Source organism: Peromyscus californicus, unplaced genomic scaffold (assembly GCF_007827085.1).
Source record: "Peromyscus californicus insignis strain IS unplaced genomic scaffold, ASM782708v3 Scaffold_13__1_contigs__length_99412109, whole genome shotgun sequence".
Classification (NCBI taxonomy): domain Eukaryota; kingdom Metazoa; phylum Chordata; class Mammalia; order Rodentia; family Cricetidae; genus Peromyscus; species Peromyscus californicus.
This window is the reverse complement of record NW_026294424.1, coordinates 92,711,081-92,737,400: the sequence shown is the minus strand read 5'-3', so window position 1 is coordinate 92,737,400 and position 26,320 is coordinate 92,711,081. Positions and strand designations below refer to the sequence as shown.

General features: G+C 39.8%; 1 protein-coding gene across 3 annotated transcripts in view; it reads right to left on the bottom strand.

Annotated features, from left to right (window-relative positions):
- Positions 1-26,320, bottom strand: part of Arhgap24 (Rho GTPase activating protein 24) — a 664,750-nt gene that overhangs the window by 563,012 nt on the left and 75,418 nt on the right. Inside the window, exon 2 of one of the 3 annotated variants that reach the window (XM_052735534.1) lies at positions 10,349-10,442. The exons of the other annotated variants lie outside the window; for them this stretch is intronic. The gene's annotated coding sequence lies outside the window, so the exon portion shown is untranslated. The remainder of the gene's footprint in view (positions 1-10,348; positions 10,443-26,320) is intronic. 3 annotated transcript variants of the gene reach the window in all.

The following is a 26,320-nucleotide window of genomic DNA, read 5'->3' as shown; positions in this document are numbered from 1 at the left end:
CTGCCTCGGGGATCCTGCCCTGTTTGAGTTCCTGCCCTGACTTCCTTCAGTGATGATCAGCAATGCTGAAGTGTAAGCCTAATAAACCCTTTTCTCCCCAACTTGTCTTTTGGTCATGGTATTTTGTCACAGCAATAGAAACCCTAACTAAGACAAGGTTATAAAAAAAAATTACCATGTTCTACATTAGATTTCCAGAAACTGTTCATCCTGTATAAAGGAAAATTGATATCCTTTGACCAAGGTCTTCCCATTCTCCTCACTCTAGCCCAAAAGACCACCCTATTACCCTTTGCTTCCATTAGTTCAATGTTTTTAGTTTCCTACACAAATAAAATCACACAGTATTTGATTTTTAATATTTACTTTATGTCATTAGTTTCATTCAAAATTAGATTTACCTATTGTTCAGACTAAATGGTAGTGATATGGATGGATGGATGGATGGATGGATGGATGGATGGATGGATGGATGGATGGATGGATGGATGGATGGTTGGATGGTTGGATGGATGGATGGATGGATAGATAGATAGATAGGTAGGTAGATAGGTAGATAGATAGATAAGACAGGTGTTGGATAGAATATACTTCATTTCCACTCATCCTTTGACAGATACTTGGATTGTTTTAAATCATGAATATTGTTGAATAGTGTGTAATAAGCAGGGGGTGCAGATATCTTAGAAATACTGTTTTCATTTTTTGTGGGTGGGATATTATCTAAGTTAGGGTTTTATTACTGTAAAGAGGCACCATGACCATGGCAACTCTTATAAAGGAAAACATTTAATTAAGTCTGGCTTACACTTTCAGAGGTTTAGTCCATTATCATCATGATGGGAAGCATGGTGGCACAATGGCAGACATGGTGCTGGAGAAGGAGCTGAAAGTTCTACATCTGGATCTGCAGGCAGCAGAAAGAGATACAGTGGCCTGACTTGAGTTTCTGAGACCTCAAAGCCTACCCCAGTGGCACACTTCCTCCCACAAGGCCACACCTACTCCAACAAGGCCACACCTACTCCAACAAGGTCACACCTCCTAAGAGTGACATTCCCTATGGGCCTATGGGGGCCATTTTGATTCCAACAACCACAGATATATTCTCAGATGTGAGATTGCTGGATCGTACAGCAGTTCTAGTCTTAGTTCTTAAAGGCATCTCCATAATGCTATACTTATTTACATTTCCATTAATTGTATATGAATGTTTCCTGACACTTTATGTTTGTATAACTGGGAATTAAGCCCCAGGAACACATGCTTCTGCAAATGTTCTACCACTGAGCAGCAACCCCAGCCCTCACATGTACATTTTCACCAACACTTTTGTCTGTTTCATAAGAGGCTTCCTAACAGTCCGTCATCCTACAGTGGTATTGTTTTCACATGGTTATATTGTAGTATTTACAGTGAACCATGCACTATGCATGTCGGCATGCAGGCAAACACGGTGCTGCCTACATCTTGATCAGGAGGTAACAGGAAGTAGATTGTGAAATTGGGGGTAGTTTGAGCATAGGAGAACTCAAAAGGCCTTCTCCACCCCAGTGACACACTTCCCACAACAAGGCCACACTTACTCCAACAAGGTCACAACTCCTAATAGTGCCACTGCCTATGAGATGACGGAAGTCAATTATATCCAAACTACCACAAAGCCTCGAGACCCATGAGCCAAAATTCACTGTTTATCCTTTGAATTGATCTCTCTTGGTTTTCTCACAGCAGTGGAAAGCTAACTAACACAATTCTTATTTAAATGAATAATTCCATAGATAAACAAGTTCTGGAAAGTCATCATTCCCCATCTTACTAATGTCCTAATCCTTAACATCCCAAACTACTCAGGATTAAAAGTAGAATACAGAATGTCAGCAATTATTGTAAGTGAGATCACAATAGCTATGTTATAAGAGAACAACTTCTATTTTAAAAACATTAAAAGTAATATTGACTCAAACATACAAAGAAGGTATTTGTAAATTATGGAAAATATTGGGTCAGTGAACAGATACAGCGTTCTACAACTTTTCGAGCACTGTGGTGACTGAGATTTAGACACCTTGATGGTTTCTAATGCCACATTGAATAACTGTGTATTAGTAACTAAGAGTTTGAAAAGGAACAGAGGGCACTGGTGAGAACATTTGAGGTCAGATGGAGGCACAGCACTCTTCACAAGTGACTGCCTAAGACTCCCTCATGTGACAGCCACTCATTGACAGAGGCTGGGAGACAGCTGTCACTCAAAAAAAAAGAAAAAAAAAAGAAATAGAATACACATTGGGGTAATGTGTGAAATCCATAATAGCAAAGATACTAACACCTCCCTAATCAAATAGTGAAATAGAGTTTCCTTTGCGGGGGGAGGTTAATTTTACTAAGAAATTATTTCTAGGGATGGAAAGATGGCTCAGCCTTTAAGAGCACTTGTTGCTCTTACAGAGGACCTGGGTTTGGTTCCAAGAAGCCACCTGGTGGCTCACAATCATCCATAACTTCAGTTCTAGGGGATCTAATCTTTTGACCTCCATGGGCAAGTATATGGTGCACATACATTCAGGCAGGCAAAACGCTCATACATATAAAATAAAATAAATCTTAAAACTGTTTAAGAAATTATGTCCTGTATTTCTAAAATATTAAACATTACTGTTTCACACATGAACACTGAGAATGCTTAAGAATGTTCTGGTAGTTAGTTTCTATACATATTTCCTGCAATGTGCATATTAATTTTATTTTCATAATAAATTCCTGAATTCCTTCTTCCTCTTGTCTCCTTTTCATGAAACTGTAGAAAAAAATAGGATTTTTACTTAAACCAATGTATATTTAAAACCAATGTATATTTAAATTCTATCTTTTTCATTAGCCTGTATTGTCTTCATATTGTTATCATAGTAAACAAATGAACTATTTATATGTGGACTAACTACACATAAATACATATATGTTAAGTCCAATGACATAAATAATGCTCAAGAAATAATTGTTTCTCATGTCACACATGCGTTCATGTCTTTGGGATTGTTTTGGTTTCAGTTATAGCTAAATGTAAATGGCATAAAATGTACGAGTTCAACCATTGTGAGTGTGGAGTTTCTCCTTCACTTCTAAAGCAAAGTTTTACCAGACGTAGAATTCTCAACTGATAGGTTTATTTCCCTTTAGCACTTAAAATACATTATCCTGCTGCCTTTGGGGACACTGGGAAGCAGGCTGGCAACACTACTGAAGACTCTGCTTATCTGTAAGTCACTTCTTTCTTGCTGACTTCTCTTGGGCTTTATGCAGTTTGGTTGTAATGTGTCTCAACCTGGGTCTATTGGAGTTTTCCCAGAGTTCTCCCAGTTTCCTACACTTGTGAAATCATTCATCAGGTCGGGAGTGTTTTCAGTCACCTCTGTCGCTTTTGCCTTATTCTAATCCTGTGCCTGTTACAGTGTTTGGGCCTTGATGGTGTCCATAAGTTTCTCGGACTGTTCGCTATTCTTCAGTCCTTTTCCTATTCTTCAGACTCAGTCCTTACATCACTTCTGTCCTTGCGTTTACCGACCCCTCCCCACCTACAGCTGCTGCTGCTGCTGCAGAGTTCCTTTAGTAAATTATCCGACTGAGGTATGACGCTTCCCATCTTTACAACGCCCGTCATCTCTGTCCCTTTGCTAGTCGTGCTGTGTAGACACATCGTTTTCTTGACACGTTGTTTAGCTCTTCCTCGTGTTTTATTTTACATTCTTGATCTACTGGAGACCATGATTCTGAAGTCTCTGTGTAATTCATCCTCCACAGGTCTTTCTCAGTTCAAACCCCCTCGAGTGTGCTTTCTGTCAGTTATTTTTGTTCCCTTGAATGAGCCGTGTTTTCCTATTCCATCATGTGCCTTTTGATTTTGTTGCTGAAAATAACAGCCATGTCTCTGACTTTGTAGAGAGTGACTCAGTGTCAGGATATTCTTCATTGATTGGCTAAGCTTTCTACAGAACTAAAGATTAGCCCTAGGAGACCTGAAGGGAGAGGCCTTATTCTTTTTAGAAGATGCATTCTTGCCTGTGTCACATGTAGTTTTTCAACTTCAAAGGCTTGGCTGTTTTTCTATGTCTTGTGGTGGTATTGTGTTCCCCAAAATATTGTGTACCCTAATAAACTTATCTGGGGTCAGAGACAGAACAGCCACTAGATACAAAGGCTAGAAAATGGTGGCACTCACACCTTTAATCCTAGCATTTCAGAGGTAGAAATCCCTCTGGATCTCTGTGAGTTCAAGGCCACATTGGAAATGGCCAGGCATGGTGACACACGCCTTTAATCCCAGAAAGCGAGCCTTTAATCCCAGGGAGTGGTGGTAGAAAGCAGAAAGGTATATAAGGCATGAGGACCAGAAACTGGAAGCATTTGGCTGGTTAAGCTTTCAGGCTTCTAGCAGCAGCAGTTCAGCTGAGATCCATTGGGATGAGGACACAGAAGCTTCCAGTCTGAGGAAACAAGACCAGCTGAGAAGTGGGCCAGGTGAGGTTAGCTGTGGCTTGTTCTGTCTCTCTGATCTTCCAGTACACCCCAATACCTGGCTCCAGGTTTGATTTTATTAATAACTTTTAAGATTCATGCTACAGTGTCTTTTTTTTTCCTGAGAGCACCACTCTAGCGTTCCTTAGCACTGTGGATGTTTGAGTGGAAAACGTTACCTGTGACATCTTGCCTTCGGTATGTGCGTGTCCACAAACCCTCGCAGTTCTCAGGAGGACTTCCTATTCCTTACTCTAAGTCAGGCAGTGGCTGTTCCTCAAGTAATCCTCAGACGATCAAAATCTTGAAATTAAATCGCTCTGCTTCGGGCTGTTCTAGTCAGGGATCTGGCAACCAGACTGGCTCCTCCTTTAGCCCTAGAGTGCACTGGACCAGAAGATGGAGCAAGGGTAATCAAAATGCCTTTCATAATGGAGCCTAAGCAGCTGTCTGCTATGGAGCTCTGGCTATTTTACTCAGAGTTCCTAGGGAGTTTTCCCTCCAGTTTCTAGGTGGTTTTACCAGTGTAGTGACGAAGCAAGGACGTGGGGATCTCTTGCCCCCCACTTTGCTAATACAGAGCCTCCTGAGTTCATAATATAGGCTGAAAATTTTATTTGGTCATCACTCTTTAATCACTACTTCCTGCAGATTAAGCAAGAGATTAGTATATCTGAAACATTTATAGTGAGAGAAATATACTGCCTTCCTTTTAAATTTCATGACAAAATGTAGAGGGATTTAACACATCATCTGGTTCTTTGGGAAGAAAATCATTCACCATGCTACTGCTGGGTTTTCATGAAACATGTCTGTAATTTTATAATCAGTTCTTAGTAGAGCAATTATGAAATCACATCAAGGTGATATGCCCCTAAAATATAAACAACCTACACAACGAACACTCTCATTTTCTTCTCTTCGTTCTACTGAAAGTCTTTGTCTCTATCCTCTGTATTCTTCTGTAGCTCATGGGCCCCTCTGATTGCTTTGTTGTCCTTTCGACCACCCCCTGGAATTGCAGTTTGAATTTTATTTACATACATATCGTAGTATCTATTAAGTTAAGATGCATTAGCTTAAAAGTTAGAAATTGTTTTCTGAGATCATTTAAAATGTTTCTGCTGACCATGGCTCCACAGATTATATAGTCCAATCCTGCATGATCCAGGTAAGCACAGAAGGGGCCGTGTCTGTTGGTGAACTAGTCAGCCACAAAACAAACATAATGAGCTCCTCCATTCTTAGACTCGAGTCCTTTTTATTACTCAATCCTTTTAAATCCATTATCTCAATTACTCTGATAAAAACTAAATTGAACTACATGAAATAGTCATTTCCAGGGGCAATACCAAAACTGCAGAGTGCTAATGGAGAGTCCATTTTCTGTACCTTAACCCTGCACATGGAGAAGAAGTCCTTGGGAGTAAAGGGGAGGGAATAAGCAGCTTTCCATACTGAACACACATCTGGATCAGTGCAGGGAATATTTTCGACTGACTGCATCCATTTTCCAATATTTTAATAACAGAACTATAGCAAATTGGTCAAATGTAAAATTGGGTCATTTCATTATTTTTGTTTTGTTTTGCTAATGCTTCTAAGATAGTAGAATATGTTTGGAAGTCCTATCTTTTCTGAAAAGAAAACATCTCATGATTTACCTAGCAATTCCTCCTGCTTTAGGAAGCTGATAGGCAACTGGTTGCCAAGCAACCATTAATTTCCTTCTTGCAACAATAAAAATAAACAGGCGACATATTCCTCAATTAAAAAAAAAAAACTCAAAGCCTTGAGTCTGTAAAGAACTGACAGAAATCAGGTCAAAGGCTCTCACCAGGATGTCTTAAGTACACTGTCCAAAATCATGTAACTAAGACTTTCATTCTTATTCAAGGATACAGGGGAGAAGGTGAGGAGTTCATCACATGACAAATGAAAGATACAGCATTCAGGCAGAGCTACAAGGAATCCACAGCTCCGTCCATCTTTGTCCTCACTGCTGTGTATTTCAAAGCCGCATATGAGAAACACCATGGTATTCAAACTGAAGTGCAGCATGTATGCCAGGGTTCACATTTTTACAGACCAATTAAAACACCTTCCTTGAGAGCTCTTATATTTAGGAAAGTTCTCATGCTTATTTTGGCATCAAAAGAAACAGGTATGCTTTTGAACAAAATCCAGGGTATGACACAATTTTTAAAGAAAGAAACAAAAGATGAAAATACAGTGTGGAATACCAATGTGAATTATGTCTGTCTAACATGCTCTAGTGGTGGATGTGCTTCTATTAGCCAGCGACTTGCTACTGCAGTGAAATACCGAAGGCAGTTGCTGCAAAGAGAAAAGACTTTTTTTTTTTTTTTTTGCATCACAGTTTTAAGGGTCCAAATACCCCAGGCAGCTAAAAAGAGGAAGGACCTGTCTGGCTCACAGCTTGAGAGGGTCACAGACTTGGCACTTGCATCGGCTCAGCGAGTGAGGGTGGCAGGTGGCCGCATGGCATGCAAGAGAACACCGAAGAGCAGAATAGCGACGTCTTCAAAGTGCAGCAAAGAGGAGAGTGGAGGCTAGGAGGGGCACTTCATTCCTGTGGTGGGCACCCCACATTGTTCTAAGGACCTCCTATAGCACCAGGAGGCAATCCCTTCCACGGGGACTTCGGGGCACACTCAAACTACAAGCAAACCACAGCAACCCTTTAGCTGTCTTCCATATTGAGTTTGTTTCTATTACCTATTATGGAATAAAAGTCTTTCATAGCCTTTCATAATTGTTTGGATGTCAGTTTGGCAGTTCTTGTTTTCAAGATTGATTGATTGAATATAAGTGCCTTGCCTGCATGAATGTATGTATACCATATGTGAGCCTGGTGCCCATAGAGGTCAAAAGAGAGCATCAAATCCACTGGAACTAAAAGTATGGATGGTTATAAGCCACTTGGTGAGTGCTAGAAACCAAACCTAGGTCTTCTGCAAGAGCAACAAGTGCTCGTAACTGCTGAGCCATCTCTCCAGCTCCTGCTTGGCAGTTCTTTGAGCCTTACTTAGTGTCTCTCATTTACCTGCGGACACTGACCACTCATCAGGAGCGTGTCTATTTATCTGACTGTGGATTCATTCTCTGATCTTTGGATTCTCAACCTCCAATTGACTGGAGTAGATTCTCCAATAAATTGAAAATGAATGATATAAGATGGCTTTGAACTTACTTGTACCACGCCATTTTAGTCACATTCTGTCAGTCAGGAAAAAATTTACCAGTTCAGCTCATACACAAGGGCTATGAAAGCAGTCCCTGCCTACAAATGGTACCATCACAATATAAAAATGTCTGAATACAAAGATGTGGTTCACGGTCATTTGTCGCAATGGACAAATCCCATCAACTCCACTAAACTACACACCATCCATTTTCAACATCCTCAGGACTGAAGGTCACTGATTATTTGGCTAAATTGATTATTACTATATGCTAAAGCCTGATCCTGCCATAAGTTTGGTATGAAGTTAACAAAGAAAAGACTGACTTCTGCAGAGATAACCACCCCACTTAAGGCGAGAGCACAGAGAAGTTGGTCCCTGGAGAAGGTAAATGTTACGTCTAAAGGGAAAATCATGTACATACAATATTTTATATAAAGGTGTGTACATAATGGCTAATAGTAGCTGTCAACTTGACATGATCTATCGTCACCTAGGAAACAAATCTCTAGGCATGTCTCTGGTTGCAAACTGGGTTCGTTGCGTTAGGAAGATCCACTCCAACTATCGAGTGACATCACTCCATGGGCCAGGCTCTGGGACTGAGTAAATAGAGGAAAATGAGCTGAGCATCAGCATTCATAATTCCAGGCTTCCTGACTTCTTATGTCCCCCACTTCTGCCACCATGCCTGCCCCACTCAATGGCCTGAAACCCCTCATACTGAGAGCCTGGATTAACTGCTCCTGAAAGAATATTCTTAAGGAAGAGAGAAACTGTGGTGGGCAAACCATCAACATTATCCACCATTTAACCAGACTTGCAAGGAGGAGTTGTGAGCCAGAGAAGGCCAGAAAAACCACACACACAAAACAAACAAAAATAAAGAAACCAGCCACAGAGAAAAGGGCCTGAATGAATCAGACTGTGTCTTAGAAAGCAATTCTAATCTGCACCAGGCGTCTGTGCCAAATAAAACTTACAAAACTATTTTTAAGCCACCCACCTTTCCAAGCCCCTCAGATGATGGTCTTTTGCCAACAAAATCCTGAATACCTAGTAACTAACTTACATAATTTCATTACTAGCTGATTGAATTTATATTATTTTTGTATTTTTTATTTTTTGAGATTATAATTATAGTCTTAAACATATACAGAGAGAATAATCTAGACAAATTGAAAAGAGAGCATTTAATAGGAAAATACATTAAGTAAGAAGATACATTTAGGAATCTTAACATCATTAGGAACCATTGGTACAAGAATGGCTTATTTTCCTAACCCTAAACAAAGCTTCAACCCATATAAAGTCAATGGCTCTTTGCACCACAGTAACATCTATAAATCAAGATGTAAGAGCAGCCACTTCACTGATTACTACTTAGGCCAAGTCTGGGTATTATCTGCCAGTTTTATTATGTTTTCCTCTCAGAAACCACGGTTTCTCACTATGTCCATGCAATTGCACAAAAGAGGAAAACATCAGGGGAGCTGTTGACCTTTAAAATAAATGAAACTGAAACCCCTTTCTACATTGTGGTTTTCCTTATCAATATTTAAATAACTTATATAAATATTTTATCACAATGACCATAAGAATGATTGGGTGAACTGATTGTCACATTGAAGTTAGACATTGATCATGAGAAACTGGTGATGAGTCAGCTCCATAGAACATGTTTTATTCTCGTTATGAAAATCCTGAAGTGGCTTTAATGGATAAAAGTCTAGAAAAATTTCTTATGAAGGGGTACAATAAAAAAAAGTGTGTCTGCAAAAATACTACATAAAACATCTTGGCAATGAGGTGAAACTATAAGAAAATATATTTTACTGTTTCTCAAATGACACCAGATACGGTACAAAACTGAGAACCACTAAAAATGGGAACTGCCTGTGCACATATAGGAATCTAAGGACAGAAATCACAAAGTCCAACATGCCTTCATGATAATAGTCTAGAAGAAACCAGGAATAGAAGTTACTTTCTTAACATAATAAGGCCATATTGGAAAACCCTATAGTCAACATGAAACAAAATGGAGATACTCAAAGAATTTCCCCTAAACACAGGGATGAGACAAGGGTGTCCATTCTCTCCTCATACTGAGGGTAGTGCTTGAGGCTTGTGGCAGCAAGGTAAGAGAAAGAAATAAAAGGGATACACATAGGAGAAGTCAACATGCCACTATCTGTGGATGATAGGACCTTATAGTTAAAAGACCCTAAAGCTTCCACAAGAAAACACTTAACACTGATACTTTCAGCAAAGTAGCAGAATACAAAATCCATATAGAAAAACCATTTACTTTGCCATAATCAATTCAAATTGGATTTAAAATTTGAAAGATTCTGCACAGTAAAACAAGCATTAACTGAATAAACAGCCTACAGAAAGAGAAAATCTATACACTCAACAGAGGGTCAAATGTCAACAAAGTAAACAATCTATTCAATGAAAGAGCTAATGAAATGGACAGACAATTCTCAGATGAAGTCGCAGCGGGGGGTGGGGGGGTGAGGGGGGTGTAAATGGCTCGGTGGGTAACATCCTTGCTGCATATCATGAGGATCTAAGTTAGGATTCCTGACATCTATGTAACGCCCAAGCACAGTGGTGAGTACCTGAAACACCAGCACTGAGGGGATGGAGACAGATCCCAGGTCCTCACTAATCCGCCAGTCAAGAGGAATGAGTGAGCTTCAAGTCCATATGGATCTGTCTCAAAAAATAAGAGAGAGAACTATAGATAAGGACATGTGATGTTGACCTTTGTCCTCCACATGTCCATTCAGGATCATGAAAATATGACCACAAAACGCATGAGGGAGAGAAAGAAATGGGGTGAGTAACAAATGGCAAATAAACATAGGAAAATATTCAACATGGTTTACCATCGGGGATATCAAATTACATCGAGAATCTGTCTCACCCAGACCACTCAAGCCATCCTTAAGAAAACTAAAAACAACAAATGCTCCCAATGCTACAAACAAAGAAATCCTCAGACAGCAATGGCAGGGGGAGGGAGTGTAAGTTAGTTTAGCCACTATGGAAATCAACGTGAAATTTCCTTTAAAACTAAAAGCATGGACCTGCCAGGGAAGATGACTGTGCTATTAGTTTTTTGTCAACCTGACACAAGCCAGTGTTGTCTGGGAAGAGACTGACCTGTAGGCAAGTCTATGGATCATTTTCATAATTAATGATTTATATTCAAGGGCCCAGCTCATTATGGGTGCTGCCACCACTGGGCAGGTGGTCCTGGATTATATATATGAAAGAAAGCACAGTAATCATGAGGAGTAAGTTAGTTATCAGTGTTCCTCCATGTTCTCTGCTTCAGTTCCAGTTTCCATGTACCTGCCTTGAGTTCCTGCCCTGTCTTCCTTCAACGGAGACACCGTCCTGAACCTGAAGACTTCCCAGACAGCAGAACCCGTGGTCATTTAGGCCAGAAGACCAGAGAAGAAACAGGAAACAAAGGAACAAAACACCCCCAACAAAGACAAACACAGGAATCAACATCCAGCCTATAATTATCCCAAATCCAGATGCCTAAATGCTGGTGGAAGAACACGTTCAATAACAGAAAGGCCAATATGGCACCCACCACCAGAACCCATCAATCCTATGATGGCAAGACATGAACATTCCAACAAAGCTGAAGCACAAGAAAACAGTCTTCAGAATAGCTTTATCAAGATGGTAGAGGTCCTTAAAGAGGAAATGAAAAAATTCCCTTAAAGAAATCAAGGAAAAGACAAAAAAAATTTGAAAGAAAACAACAAATCCCTTAAACAATGCCCACATTCCCAAAAGATGGGTTATGGGTGTTTGTTATCATTTAAGGGGGGTTGGTTACAAGTTGTTATTGGTCATAGTCAGAAAAGAAGCTAGAGAAAGGAGTTAAATTCAAAGATCTCTTTCTGAAGGAAAAAATAGGGGCTAGGATATAGAAATGATGAGATAAGAGGGTAGATTATTGAATCTACTCTAATCTAAAAAACAAATATTAATCTCAAAGTACTTTACATCGATATGGATTTTGGTTTATTGATACAAATTTAAAGTTATTTTGCTATATGTATGTTTCTACTCTTGTTTGGGGTATTGTGCTTATGCAACTCAGCATAATTAAGGCCATGGTTTAAAAGCCTGCTGAGCAACTGAAAGTTAAGTCCCTGAGATCAAGAACAAAGCTTCGGTGCCCTCTCCCACCACCCCTGCTAATGTAATTGTAGAAGTTCCATCTAGTTATAGGTAGGAACAAATAAGGGCATCCACATTGGGAAAGAACAAATGAAATTTTCTCTCTCTAAGAAACAAAAACAAAACATAACAACAGAATACCAAGAAAAGGCACCAACATTCAGTTAGGAAGGCACAGGAGCTATCAGAAGCTTGGGGTAGCATGACTGTCGTGGACTGTAATCATCACATGAATAGTTGTTGAATGCGTTCGTGAAGGACCCTCAGTGCTACACTTCTATTACATTCATATATCTTCCCCTAAAATCTCTTTTTATTTCAGGGATTACACGGTGTCTTGGAGAGTGGGTTAGAACACAGCTAAGGTTGGCTAATCCATGACTCTCTGGGATTTCAGCTAATGCAAAAAAACCAAACCATGTTCCCAAACTAGAGACTTATATCCACCAAAATATGTGTGGGAACTGGCAGGTGCATTGATGCAGACTGATTACAATCAGGAGCATAAAATCAAGGCAAATCCCTCTTATATACAATTTGTGATGCTCCAGATCCGCACATCCTGGGTCTAAAGTGGACCCTTCCTAATAAATCCTTTTGTGATTGCAATTGTCACACCTTCCCCAGCTGTATGAAGCCATTACTTTATAGAGTTTAAGTCAGTACAACTTTAATATTAGGAACTTATTCACATCAGGCTCTGGCTGAATTTATTTACTTGGAAGGAAAGAACAATTAATTCCCTCAAAGGCATTTGCTAGCTCAGGCTCCTAAAATGATCTGATCCTTATAAATTTTGGTTCCTGGCTAAGGAAGTGGCTCAGTGGATAAACTGCTTAACACACAAGTGTGAACACACAATTTAATTCCCCAGAACCTGTATAAAAGCCAGGCACAGTGGTGCTCCTCTGAAATCCCAGCATGCTTGCAGCAAGATGGAAGGCAGAGAGGAGAATGTCCAGTGCGCAGATCAGCTAGTTTGACAAATGCAGTAGCAAAGGATACAGTAGTCTTATCTCCAACTAGGAGGAAGATGGCTATCTTCTGAACTCCACATGTGTGGCATGGCATAGATGTGCCCACATGTACATACATGAACACACACACATGCACACAATAAATGAATTAACTTGGGTTCCTAGGGTGGTGTGTCATGAGGTTTTACTTGAGGTTCTGTGTATTAGTTTTGCTGAAATTCAATGTTTGGTTCATGGTCTACAGTGAGTGAGAGCTCCCAAGATGACTCATAGCTTACATCAGCAAGTGCCCGGAACTAGGCATGCTGGCTGGATGCAGGGGGTATCAGGAATGCAACTGACTGCAGAAGTCTTGATTCACAAGGGAGTTAGTTGCCTCAGCTTTTTCACCAGCCCACAAAACACAATCATTCTGGACATGAAAGCAGAACCATCACATCACATCAGAGTGCACAGTGACAGTTTCCCACCTGTTCTTAAAGTGCTTTGATTGTCATTGGTGTGTCCTGATCAAATGGTGACAGATGTGTTGCCATTTGAGGTCCTGATTTCCCTGATAGTTCAAATCTCCTGCAGTGTGTGATGCTGAGTACTGAGAGCCATAGCTATGAAGCAATACCCAGTTCTTTATTCAGTTAGATTCATCACTCGTATCCCACCAACTTCAGCCTCACATGATCACTGCTTTCAACACAATGTGGTTTAATAAATGAAGCAGCTTTTTAAAACTTAGTGTCTACACACAAAAGAGTACATTCCCTTAAAAGAAATGAGCAATTAACACCTTTAGACATGTTCACTCGCTCAAGCTTGTTAGAGGATCTAATTATGTATGGGCCTTTTAAAATTCAAACTCACTACTCTGAATTGTAAATTTTCTCAATCTTATGTGCTTTTGTACAATTACAAATTCAATATTCAAATAACATGAATTTCATGTATTTTTCCTAAAATGTTGAAAAGTTTTCAAAAGAAAAGTTAAGTATGAAATTCATAGTTTAAAGAGATTTACTGAAGCTTGGTATTTTATGGTCTCATACATTAATACATGCCTTTAACAAAGAAAAATCATAGTATCATGAAGCCTTATCTCTCCACTCAAATCCCTTTCTCTGAATCCTATTATTTAAAAGTTCCCATTTGGGCTTTTAGACTTTCTGCTAGTATTGTCATAATTCTAAGTAATATATTTATATCTACATTTCTTGATGCATTAGGCAGGGTGTACCTACACATGTAAACATGTGTATATATAAGTAGATAGATGGATTGATAGATACATTAAAGATATATGGATAAATGGATAGATGGCAGACAGATAATTTATTATAAAGAATTGGCTCATGCAACTACAAAGGCTGACGAGTCCCGTGATCTTCAGTGTGAACTGGGAAGCTGGGGGCCTAGGAACATTGTTATTTCACATTTCCACTCCAAAGTCTGCAGACGGAAAGCACGTGACATGCTACTATTTCTTGAGTCCAAAGGTAGGAAAAAGCCAGTGTCCCAGTCAAAGGCCTTGAGTCATGAAGAATTCACCTACACAGGAAAGGGTCTGCCATTTTGTTCTCAAGTACTAGCCAAGGCCACCTAATACTAGGGAGGGGAACCTGTGCCAGAAAATTTACCAATATAAACATCAATCTCATCCGAGACATACCAGAATCACCTGAGATAGTACCATCGCATAGAAGAACCATTGCAGTTTTCAATTTCATTGTTTGTTCCATGTGTTGGTAATGGTGTCGATTGACTTCACTGAAACAGGACTAGTCACCATGCCCAGCTCCCATCTGACTTAGCCTTCCTCTACCACTCAGGTACACTGATTACATTTGTAATTTTGACTCTTTTCACTATTCCCAACCTCCTCTGTATCTCTCTCTCTCTCCCTCTCTCTCTCTCTCCCTCTCTCTCTCTCTCTTTCTCTCTCTCTCCATCTCCTGATACCAGTCAGCTGCAGCATCACTTGGGTATCATCAAGGTTTGCCAGACATCCATTCTAGATGAGCTCCTTACATCTCAGCCCTTTACTATGAAATCACAGACCAAGAAACTGTTTGACATTATGATTACATGAGTACTTACAAATGAAAATCTGTAACTAGTGAAACATACCCCTAGCAAAGAGGATATTCATTTAACTCCTACTGCCAATAAACGATTACACACATCAGGATCAGATGGACCCATTTCGCTCCTCTCTGTTCAAATTATCTTTGGATTTTAAATATTCCAAATGTTGGCGATGATTCTCTCATATATTTATTTCTTTGATTTGAATTTTCCTTTGCTCTTCTCCTGCTGTAAGAAATACTTCTATCTAGTACACCATGGAGCTTGACTGACAGGGCGCTTGCCCAGCATACACAAGACCTTTAGTGTGTTCCCCAGCACTGCCAACCTTAGCACTCAGAAGGTAGAGGCATGAGGATCAAAAGTTCAAAGCCATCCTCCACTTCACAAAGCTTTACGTACCAGCCTGGGCTACGTGAGAGTCTGTATAAATATAAGAATGAGTAAACAACTTCCAGGTGTTTTTGAAAATCATATTATCCATTGAACAGGCTGTTGGAATTCCTCTGAAAGGCAGTCGGCAAGAAAATTTCTGGCCTCCTGGATCAATTGCATTTGAAAAGTCCTACACACCTGTCACCTTGGGATTTCTGTCCATTTTTCACTTAAATATTTTTATCTTTGCTACTATATAGTCATTGTTGTTTCTCAAATGTTAAATTGGTCTTTTAATAAAAACCCAGAGCCAGATATTGGAGTAAATGCTGAAAGATCAGAGAGACAAAGGAACACGCCACTGCCACGTCTCACCTCGCCAACTCCAGGAATCCTCTGACTCAATGTCTCTGAGTCCTCAGCCTAAAAAGCTCTCTAGCCAAAAGGCCTCTAGCCAAAAACTTTAGTTCCTGTCTCCTCATGCCTTGTATACCTTTCTCTACCCAGCCATATTACGTCCTTCTTAGTGCTTGAATTGAAGGCATGTGACTCCCAAGAATTGGGATTAAAGGTGTGTGCCACCACTCCCTGGCTCTGTTTCTCTCCTAGACTGAGTCAATCTCATGTAGTCCAGGGTAGCTTTGAACTCACAAAGATCCAGATGGATCTCTGCCTCCTGAAAGCTAGGATTAAAGGTGTGTGCCACCACTGCCTGGCCTCTATGTTTAATCTAGTGGCTTGTTCTGTCCTCTGATCTTCAGACAAATATTATTAGGGTACACAATATATCACCACACATTGTATCATCATCATCATCATCATCATCATCATCATCATGCCCCCACTGGACTCTTTCTCTGCCAAGAGTGCAATTTTTAACTGGTATGCTATGTTAATATTCAAAAGAATTTCAAATCCTTAATTCTCAAAATTCCTTGGTAATGTTATCAGTGATCTACATATGGACCTGCTTAGGAGTGTGCACACACACACACACACACACACACACACACACACACACACACACACACTAGAAGCCACTGGAAAAGGAAAGAATAAAAATTCAAAATGAAAATATGCAATCTAGGACAATATAGAAGTTGCTTCCTTGCTGACATGAAAGCAGTAAACTGTACATCACTTTATCAGTTTTAATTATCTCATTACCATTTTTCTCCATTCTATTTAATTTCCCAATAATTATAAATACCAGCGTTGAGCAAGAAAGTTGGCTTCCTTTAGTATGTTTCAAGCATTCTTTTTATTCAAAAAGCTGGCAACCAGATATAGCATGTTGCTCCAAAGAAGTGTTCTGTGTTACTAAAGTGAACATGTCGTTGTAGCAAGGACAAACAGGAGCTGCATTTACACTACATGTGGTCCTGTAGCGTTCCTTTGAAGATGACTGTCAGCCCCAACATCTTCCTGATGGCATTGTCTCAATTCCCCAGCAATCATCTTGTCAGCACCAGCCTTGGGCTGAGTGTGTTGTAAGTAGAAGGAAATGCCTATTTCAGACAAGGGTTTTTTTCTCTCTCTAGTGCTGATGCTGTACACGGAGCAATTTCTCTCACTCAAGAGGCCTGAGTATCTCTATCCCAAAGCTCTGGCCCCCAAACAAAGGCTTCATCGGAAGAAAGTTGATAGAATAGCTGCAGGTTGTGGTGATATTTTATTTGTGCTGAAATGTGGTGATATTTTATTTGTATGTTAATAAATAAAGTTTGCCTGGAGATCAGAGGAAATAGCAAGCCATTTTAAGTAAACACAAAAGTCAGGCAATGGTAGCACACACCCTTAATCCTGTCACTTAGGCAGGGTCTCTGTGTGTTCAAGGCCACACTAGGGAACAGAGCCAAGTGTTGTAACACACGCCTTTAATCCCAGTAGCAACCATAGAGACCTGGAGGTCTGTATAGACAGGCAGTGACAAGGAAGTGAGGTAGCTGAGCTAAGATAGCCAATGAGAGGGCAGAACAGCAAGGCAATAAAGGCACGGGTAAGACAGGAAGTAGCTTGCATTTGGAAGCTGCAGAGCTGGTGAGGTAAGGTTGGCTGGTGGCTATTCCTATTTCCCTGTTCTCTAAGGCTTTCACCTCTATATTTGGCTCTGTGTTTTTTATTTAGTAAGACCATTTAGAAACTCATCTCATCAGGTGAAAAGGATTCCATATGACACACAATGAATATCTTCAAATCCAAACAGTGATCCTAATCTATTCCCTTCACTGGTTGTTTGTTTTAAAACCCTTTTAATTGCAAGACATTTAGGGAGCCTCTGTGGGGAATGAGAGTGATAAATTTACTGCCCAAGCCTTTAAAGACCTTAAAATGAATGGGAGTTACAAGATGGAAGCCATCACTACACAGAGGCAAAGATGGATGTAGTGAGCATCAGGTGAGCAGACTGTGCTGTATATCAAGACTGGTTACTTCCAGATGCTTAATATGGAGTTCCTAAGGTTAGGGTAATAATGGCATGAAGAAGAGAATGGAGCCTGGGGATAGGAAGCTGGTTCCAGTTAAGATCAAGTCACAGAAACAAGAAAGGGTAAACTCCAGGGACAGACTGTACTGCTAGGGGTGAGGACAATAACTATGGTATGGGGTTAAGTACATTACCCCTTAGACAGAGATTTAAGCTGTGGAAGACAAGCAGTGGTACATGGCATTGCTGTATTAATTGGCAGCCTTGTAGTTTGGTTAGAATAGGAGCAGGAAGCAGAAAATATATCGGTACATGATCAAGACCAAAGCTCCCTAAGGAGAGGATGAAGAAAAAAGAGAAAACCCTTGAAGCGAGGAGATATCAGGGTGTCGACAGAGAAAACTGCTGGGGAAATAGGATTATGAGGCAATAATCTTTGCCGTACAGCTGATACAGGCAGCAGGGGCGAGAGGAAGACAAGTCATCAAGGAATAATGTCTTAGAACGCACGGACTCCGGTAGGGAGATGTTCAGGTATGAGGGTCTGGGCTCAATCCCAACACCCAAGTGAAGTTTGGTGACAGATGGACACAGGAGGATCCTTGGCATTCGCCGGCTAGTCTTGCCCAGTCAGTGTGCTCTGTATTCAGGGAGAGATCTTGTCTCAGAAACTAAGGCAGAGAGTGCCTAAGGAAGGTACTTGACTTTAATGGACATGTGTAGACACATGAAAATGTACATATGCATACAACACAGACATACACAAGAATGCATGGCCTCTCTACCCTAAGATGAAATGGGATAGCTATTTCTTGACAGCTGGGTCTATATGCACTCTCTGTTGACATCTAATCTGAGGGGAGAAAATAAAAGTACCTCTAGACAACTCAGGGGACATTTAGAACAGAATACGTAGAAAAGAAAAAACTGTCTTCAGTTGTTGGAATAAGTGAGGACTGTGACTTTAGGGAGGCATTTGAGCTAAATCATAAGCCTAAACCGGACTTCAGCAGGGTAAAGAGGGGAGACATTGCAACTAAATATTACTTAGGGTGATAAAGATTCTGACCCCATCAGACTGTGAGAAAATGAAAGACAAAGTTGGAAAAATAGACCACATCACTGAGAACATCATCCCCTCCCACTGCCTGAGAACTCATTGTCAGGTATTTACACATATTAGCTTACTTAATCTACACAAGAAATATAAGAAGCTGACACATATCTGACCATTTGGATAATGTACAAATGATGCCTAAGAAAGACTATGTCACTCAGCCCAGATTTCCCATCTGACTCCTACTGAGTCTGATACAAATTCAAGAAAAGAAGCGGGTGAAGGAAATGAGTTTAAAATCTGTTGCCCTCTTCACTAGGGGACCTGAGTTACTACTACACAGATGCAAATGTGAATGATTTTCTTGGGAACTTGATGAAAAAAATGTGTAAATCTTGGTAATGGATTAAACAAAGGGATTTATAAATAAAGCAAAGGAAGGTTGGGGGAAATAACAGCTAAACAAGATCAAAATTATTAACATTGCTCCCCCACTCTTCCAATAGTTATATGACCCTCAAGCTCCTCATTCAAAGACTCTTATCATCCTAGACTCTTGACTTTTGGGATATAAAGAGAAGGCTTTTATATTAATATCAGAAAAACAAAACTCAATAGACAGGTTCTGGAATTAATGAACAAAATGGATTTGAGGCATAATTTCATTGCCAGTAAAAATCGCAAAATGATAGTCCATGGCATGCATGTGTAAAATGTCAGTTTTTAGTGCCTGGAATCCTATGCTTCAAATTTGCAGAGTTGTGAGGAAACAAATGTATTTGCATGGATGCCTTGAGCCTGCTTGCTATTAGCTTGAGCGTCTGGGATATTCCCACCAGTTCACTTAGTTCCCCACACTACGGACTTAGCATTGGTCTACATTTCTACATGATTTTTGTTGTTGTTATTGTTGTTGCTGTTGTTGTTCATGGTGAAGGTGGTGTGTGTGTGTGTGTGTGTGTGTGTGTGTGTGTGTGTGTGTGTGTGTTTGCAGAGCAAGAACTCAATGTCTTATGACCTTTTTGAGGGAGGTATAGACCTCATTTTTTGCTAAATATATCACAGCTAGCACTCAAGTGACCTTCCCTTCACTAAGGCATTAACTGATTTGAGAAAGAAACCCATCCCTCCTGGGTTTCCCTGATATTATGACGATATAGTCCCCTAGTGGTTTCTTCTCAGTATTCCTTACTTATTTCTTCTTCTATTGAGACAAAATGATGGCATCATTCTAGGTTTGGTCCTTGATCTTTATTCCCCGGAGTTTTCCACCCTCACAGTCCTCTCTACGAACTAGACACTACTGACTGCTGAGTCATTCAGCTGCCTGAACTCAAGCCCCAGATATCCACTGCTAACAAGTTTATCCACCTCACTTGTTCAAAAGCATTCTCTTCCCAGCAACTCCTTATAATTTTATAAAACCTTGAGAATCTTATAGAACTATTGCTTTTATGTGTTGTAGCTATATATATTTATCATTTTAGAGAATTAAGAATGGGGAAATTTTAAATCTTTACTACTTTCAAATATTATTTTATCTAATTCTTTAGTAAATAATATTGAATCCACAATATAACAGAATAATGAGCTTTTTAAAATTCGTATTTTCTAGAAGAAAAATAATGAAAAGAATGTTATTACTTTTGCCAATATTCTTTATGGCTATCTTGAAATATTTTTTCTTAACAGCTGAATAATATTCCATTGTGTAAATATATCATATTCTCTTTATATGCTCACTAACTGATAAACATCTATGCTGTTTCCAGTTTATGGTTATTATGAGTAGAATAGCAATTAACATGGATGAGTAAGTACCACTGTAGAGAGATGTAGAGTCCTTTGAGTATATGCCTAAAAGTGATACAGTTGGACCTATGGTAGATCTATTTCTAGCTTCCTGAAGAACTACCACACCAATTTCCATAGTAGATGTTCAAGTTCTCACTCCCACCAGTGCTGTGGGATGTTCTGTATGGCAAATGTGTTGCTGATTAGTCAATAAATAAAACACTGATTGGCCATTGACTAGGCAGGAAGTGTAGGCAGGACAAGGAGGAGAATAAAGCAGGGAAGTGGAAGGCTGAGTCAGAGAGACACTACCAGCCGCCACGATGACAAACAGCATGTGAAGATGCCGGTAAGCCACGAGCCATGTGGCAAGGTATAGATTAATGGAAATGGATTAATTTAAGCTGTAAGAACAGTTAGCAAGAAGCCTGCCACGGCCATACAGTTTGTAACCAATATAAGTCTCTGTGTTTAATTGGTCGGGTCTGAGCGGCTGTGGGACTGGTGGGTGATAGAGATTTGTCCTGACTGTGGGCCAGGCAGGAAAACTCTACCTACACCCCAGTAGTGAACAAATGTTCCTCTTTTCCTGCATCCTTGCTGGCATGCCTGTCACCTGTTTCATTGAACTCAGCCATTCTTACTAGCGTAAGATAAAAATCTCAAAAAAGTCTTAATTTGCATCTCCTGATGGCTGGGGATGTTGAACATTTCTTTAACTGTTTCTCAGTCATTTGTGTTTCATCTTTTGAAAATTCTCTGATTAGTTGTTTTGTACCTCACATTTAGTTGGGTTATTTGTTTACTTGATGTTCAGTAACAAGTAATGCTTGTTGTTGTTTGTATATTCTAGATACTAATCATCTATCTGATGTGTAATTGTTAGAGATATTTGACCATTCTGTAGCCTGGCACTTTGAAAGACAGTGCCCTTTGCCATACACAGCTTTTCAGCTTCATGAGGTTCCATTTATTAATTGTTGGTCTTAGTGTCTGTGCTATCGATGTCCTGTTCAGAAAGTCTTTTCCTGTGCCATTGAGTTCAAGACTATTCTATACTTTGTCTTCTACCAGATTCAGTGTGTTTGGTCTTATGTTGAGATCTTTGATCCATTTAGAGTTTAATTTTGTACAGGGTGATAGGTATGAATTTATTTTCACTCTTCCACATTCAGCCATCCAGTTTAATCAGCACCATTTGTTGAAGATGCTGTTTATCCTCAGTCTTTGGCTTGTTTGTCAAAAATTAGGGGGCCATGAGTGTGTGAACTTATGTCTGAGACTTCAGTTTGAGTCCATTGATCAGCAAGTCTGTTTTTATGACAGTATCATGCTGCTGTTTTTATGATTATATCTCTGTGGTACAACTTAAAATCTAGGATGATGATACCTCTAGCAGTTTTTTATTATTCAGGATAATTTTAGCTATCCTGGGTTTTGTGTTTCCATATGAAACTGAAAATTGTTTTTTTTGAAGTTCTGTGAAAAACTGTGTTAGAATTTTGATGGGGATTGGTTGCATCTGTGTGGTGATATTTTGTTGTACCCTAATAAACTTTGCCTGAAGATCAGAGAACAAAACAAGCCAATAGATTAAACATAGAGGCCAGGCAGTGGTGGCACACCATTTAATCCTAGCACTCGGGAGGCAGAGATCCATCTGGGTCTCTGAGTTCAAAGCCACCCTGGATTACATAAGAATGATTCAGTCTAGGAGAGAAACAGAGCCAGGCACTGGTGGCACACGCCTTTAACCCCCAGTACTTGGGAATCACACGCCTTTAATCCCAGCACTAGGAAGGATGTAATATGGCTGGGCAGAGAAAGATATATAAGGCGCGAGGAGACAGGAACTAAGCCTTTCTCTGCTGGACCTTTTTTGGCTGAGGACTCAGAGGCATTCAGTCAGAGGATTTTTGGAACTGGCAAGGTGAGAAGTAGCCATGGCTTGTTCCATTGTCTCTCTGATCTTTCAGCATTTACCCCAATATCTGGCACTACATTTTTTTTTTATTAAAAGACCATTTAAGATTCATGCAACAAATTTGTAGATTGCTTTTGGTTGGATGACAATTTTCACTATATTAATCCTACTGATCCATGAAGATGTCGGGGCTGACAGTCATCTTCAAAGGAATGCTACAGGACCACATGTAGTGTAAATGCAGCTCCTGCTTGTCCTTGCTGCTGCTCTAGTCAACTGCATGCTCACTTTAATAACATAGAGCACTTCTTTGGAGCAACATGCTATATCAGATTTTATCAAAAAAAAACTTTTCTGAATCTAATGAGATGATCATGTGGTGTTTGTCTTTCAGTCTGTTTATGTGGTTAATTACATTCATTGATTTACTTATGTAGAACCATCCCTGAATCTCTGGGATGAGGCCAAGTGATCATCGTGGATGATCTTTTTGATGTGCTCTTTTATTCAGTTTGCAAGTATTTTATTGAGAATTTTTTCCATCTATAAGGGAAATCAGTCTATATTTTTTGTTGACTTGTGTGGTTTTGGTATTGAGGTAAAATAATTAGGCAATATTCCTTCAGTTTCTGTTTTGTGAGATAATTTGAGGAGTGTTGGCGTTAATTCTCTGAAGGTGTTGTAGAATTCTGTGCTGAATCCCTCTGGCCCCGGTATTTTGGGGGGCAGGGGGAGATTCTTAATGGCTGCTTCTATCTCACTAGGGGTTATGTGTTTGTTTAAGTTGTTTATCTGATCTTGATTTTACTTTAATAAGTCATATCAATCAAGAAATTTTTTTATTTATTTTAGGTTTTCCAGTTTAGTGAAGTACCTATTTTTAAAGTATGTATTTACGGTTCTCTGGATTTCCTCAGTATCTGCTGTGAGTTATTTTTTCACTTCTAACATCATTAATTTGGATTTCTCTCTCCATCTTTTAGTTGATTTGGCTAAGGGTGTGGCAATCTTGTTCATTTTCTCAAAGAACCAACTCTTAACTTTATTGATTCTTTGTATGTTTTGTTTGTTTGTTTCTATTTCACCCCTGAGGAATGGAGAAGGGTTGGGAGGAAAGGCTGAGAGGGGAAATAGAAAAGTTAGGGGGACTCTGAGTTTGCATCAAGAAGTAGAATCCCACAGGGCAGTGGTGGTGCACCCCTTTAATCCCAGCACTGAGGTGACAGAGGCAGGCGGCTCTCTGAGTGTGAGGCCAGCCTGGGCTACAGAGTGAGTTCCAGGACAGCTAAGACTGTTGCACAGAGAAACCCTGTCTCAATAAAATAAAATAAAATGAAAAAGGGAAGAAGAAGAAGAAGAAGAAGAAGAAGAAGAAGTGGAATGCCCCAGGGGTGGGGTGTTGCTCCTGCAGGAATGTTATGATAGGACTAAGAGTAAGTCTGAGAGACAAGTAAGACTGGATAGTGAAAGTCACCTATGCATCTCAGTCCAGTGTCGCCACTGGAGGTCCCTGGTAGAAAATGTTTCTGCTTGTCAGTGGCTAACACAAAGCAATGGAGAAGGGCTAGAAGGAAAGGCACAGAGGGTCCATGGCAAAGTGCTGGGAAAATTCTGGGTCCGAAGCAAGATTCAGAATCGCTAATTTTTCTTGAAACCTGGAGTTTTATCATCAGCAAGGTGTTACTAGTTGCACTGATCAAATTGCTGTTCGTTGTTTTTTCATAAACAAAGGTGTCTGAAGGTCAGTCCTTGGTAACCACAGTTTGACTGCCACTTTCCTTTTAGGTAGAAGTTTTTCTGTGGGAAAAACATGCCTAGGTAAGCTTATCACAAAAATATTAGCAATTCTTCAGAAAAATGAGATAGTTCATGCATAAAATTATATTTCACCAAGTATTGCCTAAAAGATGTATTAAAATAATAAAAGCTATAAAATGAATGGCCGTTATTGCTTCACTGAGGCACTTTAGTGAGACTGGGCCTGTGTAAGTTGCTGGTGCATGGTAGTGAAGCCTATAGTAACAGCTTGCCATGCAGCTTGCCAGCACCACTCTGCCAAGCCATGGCACCAGGATTTTTGCTCACCACTGCTTCTCAATATTCACCTGTCCAGCTAAAAAGAAATATCTTGATCTTATTGGTGAAATGATTTTGAACTCACAGACCCCTTAGCACAGGTTGTTAGAGAACCCCGGGCATTTAAACAGATGATGTTTGAGAATCACTCATACAGCTCTATTTTCCACAGCCCCTGAAAATCAAGGCATGCCTGACTTGCTAAAAATTATCTCCTCTAAAATCCAGTCACCCTTCTGTGTTTCTTGTGTGGAGTGACGGCGTTATAATCATGTCACTAAGGCCCAGTATAACACTGGAAGTGGAAGTGACTCCAGAAATAACAATAGAAAGGTTTTGCCTGCCACTCTCTCCTGCTAATACCCATATTCATCATGTCAATGTACCAAAGTAAGATGGCTTGTATTTATTTCATCTGTCACTACACCCTACTTTATCCAATTTTATTGTCATGATACAGTTCCCTAGTAATCTCTTGTCCATAACAGTATTTAATACACTAACAACTTACCATCACTTAATTTCCATACCACCCTCCTTCATAATCAATAGTTGATGTTATCAATGGCCTTTCTACAGTTCAAATTATTTTCCATGGTCTATTGGCTCTTGAGAAACAACATAGAAATGTACCCAGCCCTTTCTAATTTTACTACACGTATGCTTTAATATTCAACTCAGCTCACTTGTATACACATACATACACTGCCCTCCAATTAGAGGACATGTCAGACCTTCCCACCTTGGACCCTCACTCAGCACATTCCTACTTATCCTTGAAGACCCAGCTCATGAACAGCCTCCTCCAAAGTGAATTATCTGCTCTAAAGGATAAAAACAAGCAAAAGCCAACCATGAAACCAAAAGCAGGTGAGACCTTCCCAAGGAACACACACAAATTTCGGTTCTCTTAAAATGTAAGTACCAGACTGCAGGACTTCAAAGTTGATTACATTATGAGCATGTGATTTAAAGATATTTTATACATAAGTCTAATATCTTAGATAGTTTATCACAATATGTAATTTTTATTATTATTATTATCATCATTACAGAACCTAGCATAATAGACAGCCACTCAACAGAAATGCCCTAATTTTTTAAAGTAATACTTATTAGAATGCCAAATATCCTATTGATTCATCTTTGTATAAAGGCTCTTTCTAAAACAACGTAAGAGTTTAAAAGACTTCAATGTGGTCTGAAAGATCATTTCCATCTTGATCACAAATAAACCATATATACTGCTAATGCAAGATTTAAGAAGACATGAAACATTGGTGCTGAGTTACCGACAAGGAACACCTCTGAATGGACAAGGGACATCTGTCTAAAAGCTGCTGAGACCCCTCGGTGTGACTGTCTCTCTATTAAGAAAATGAAGTTTTCTTTGCTTAAGCAAATTCTCTTTTCTACAGTTAATGATTGTGTCAAAGAAATAGTCAATCAGCTGTCTCATTGGGCGGGGGGAGTGTGGGTTCCCAAGCCAGATGAGGGATGGTGGAGCACTACCCATACCCTGGACATCTCTCAGAGAGCACAGCAGGAGTGGGACTACTGTGCATGCCTGAGAGGAAGAATATGAACCCTTTTTCCATATTTTTCACCCCACACTGACTGCTAAGGTGAGGGGACAGTTTCAAAGTCTGCCAAATATGCCTTCCAAAATGAGGTGCC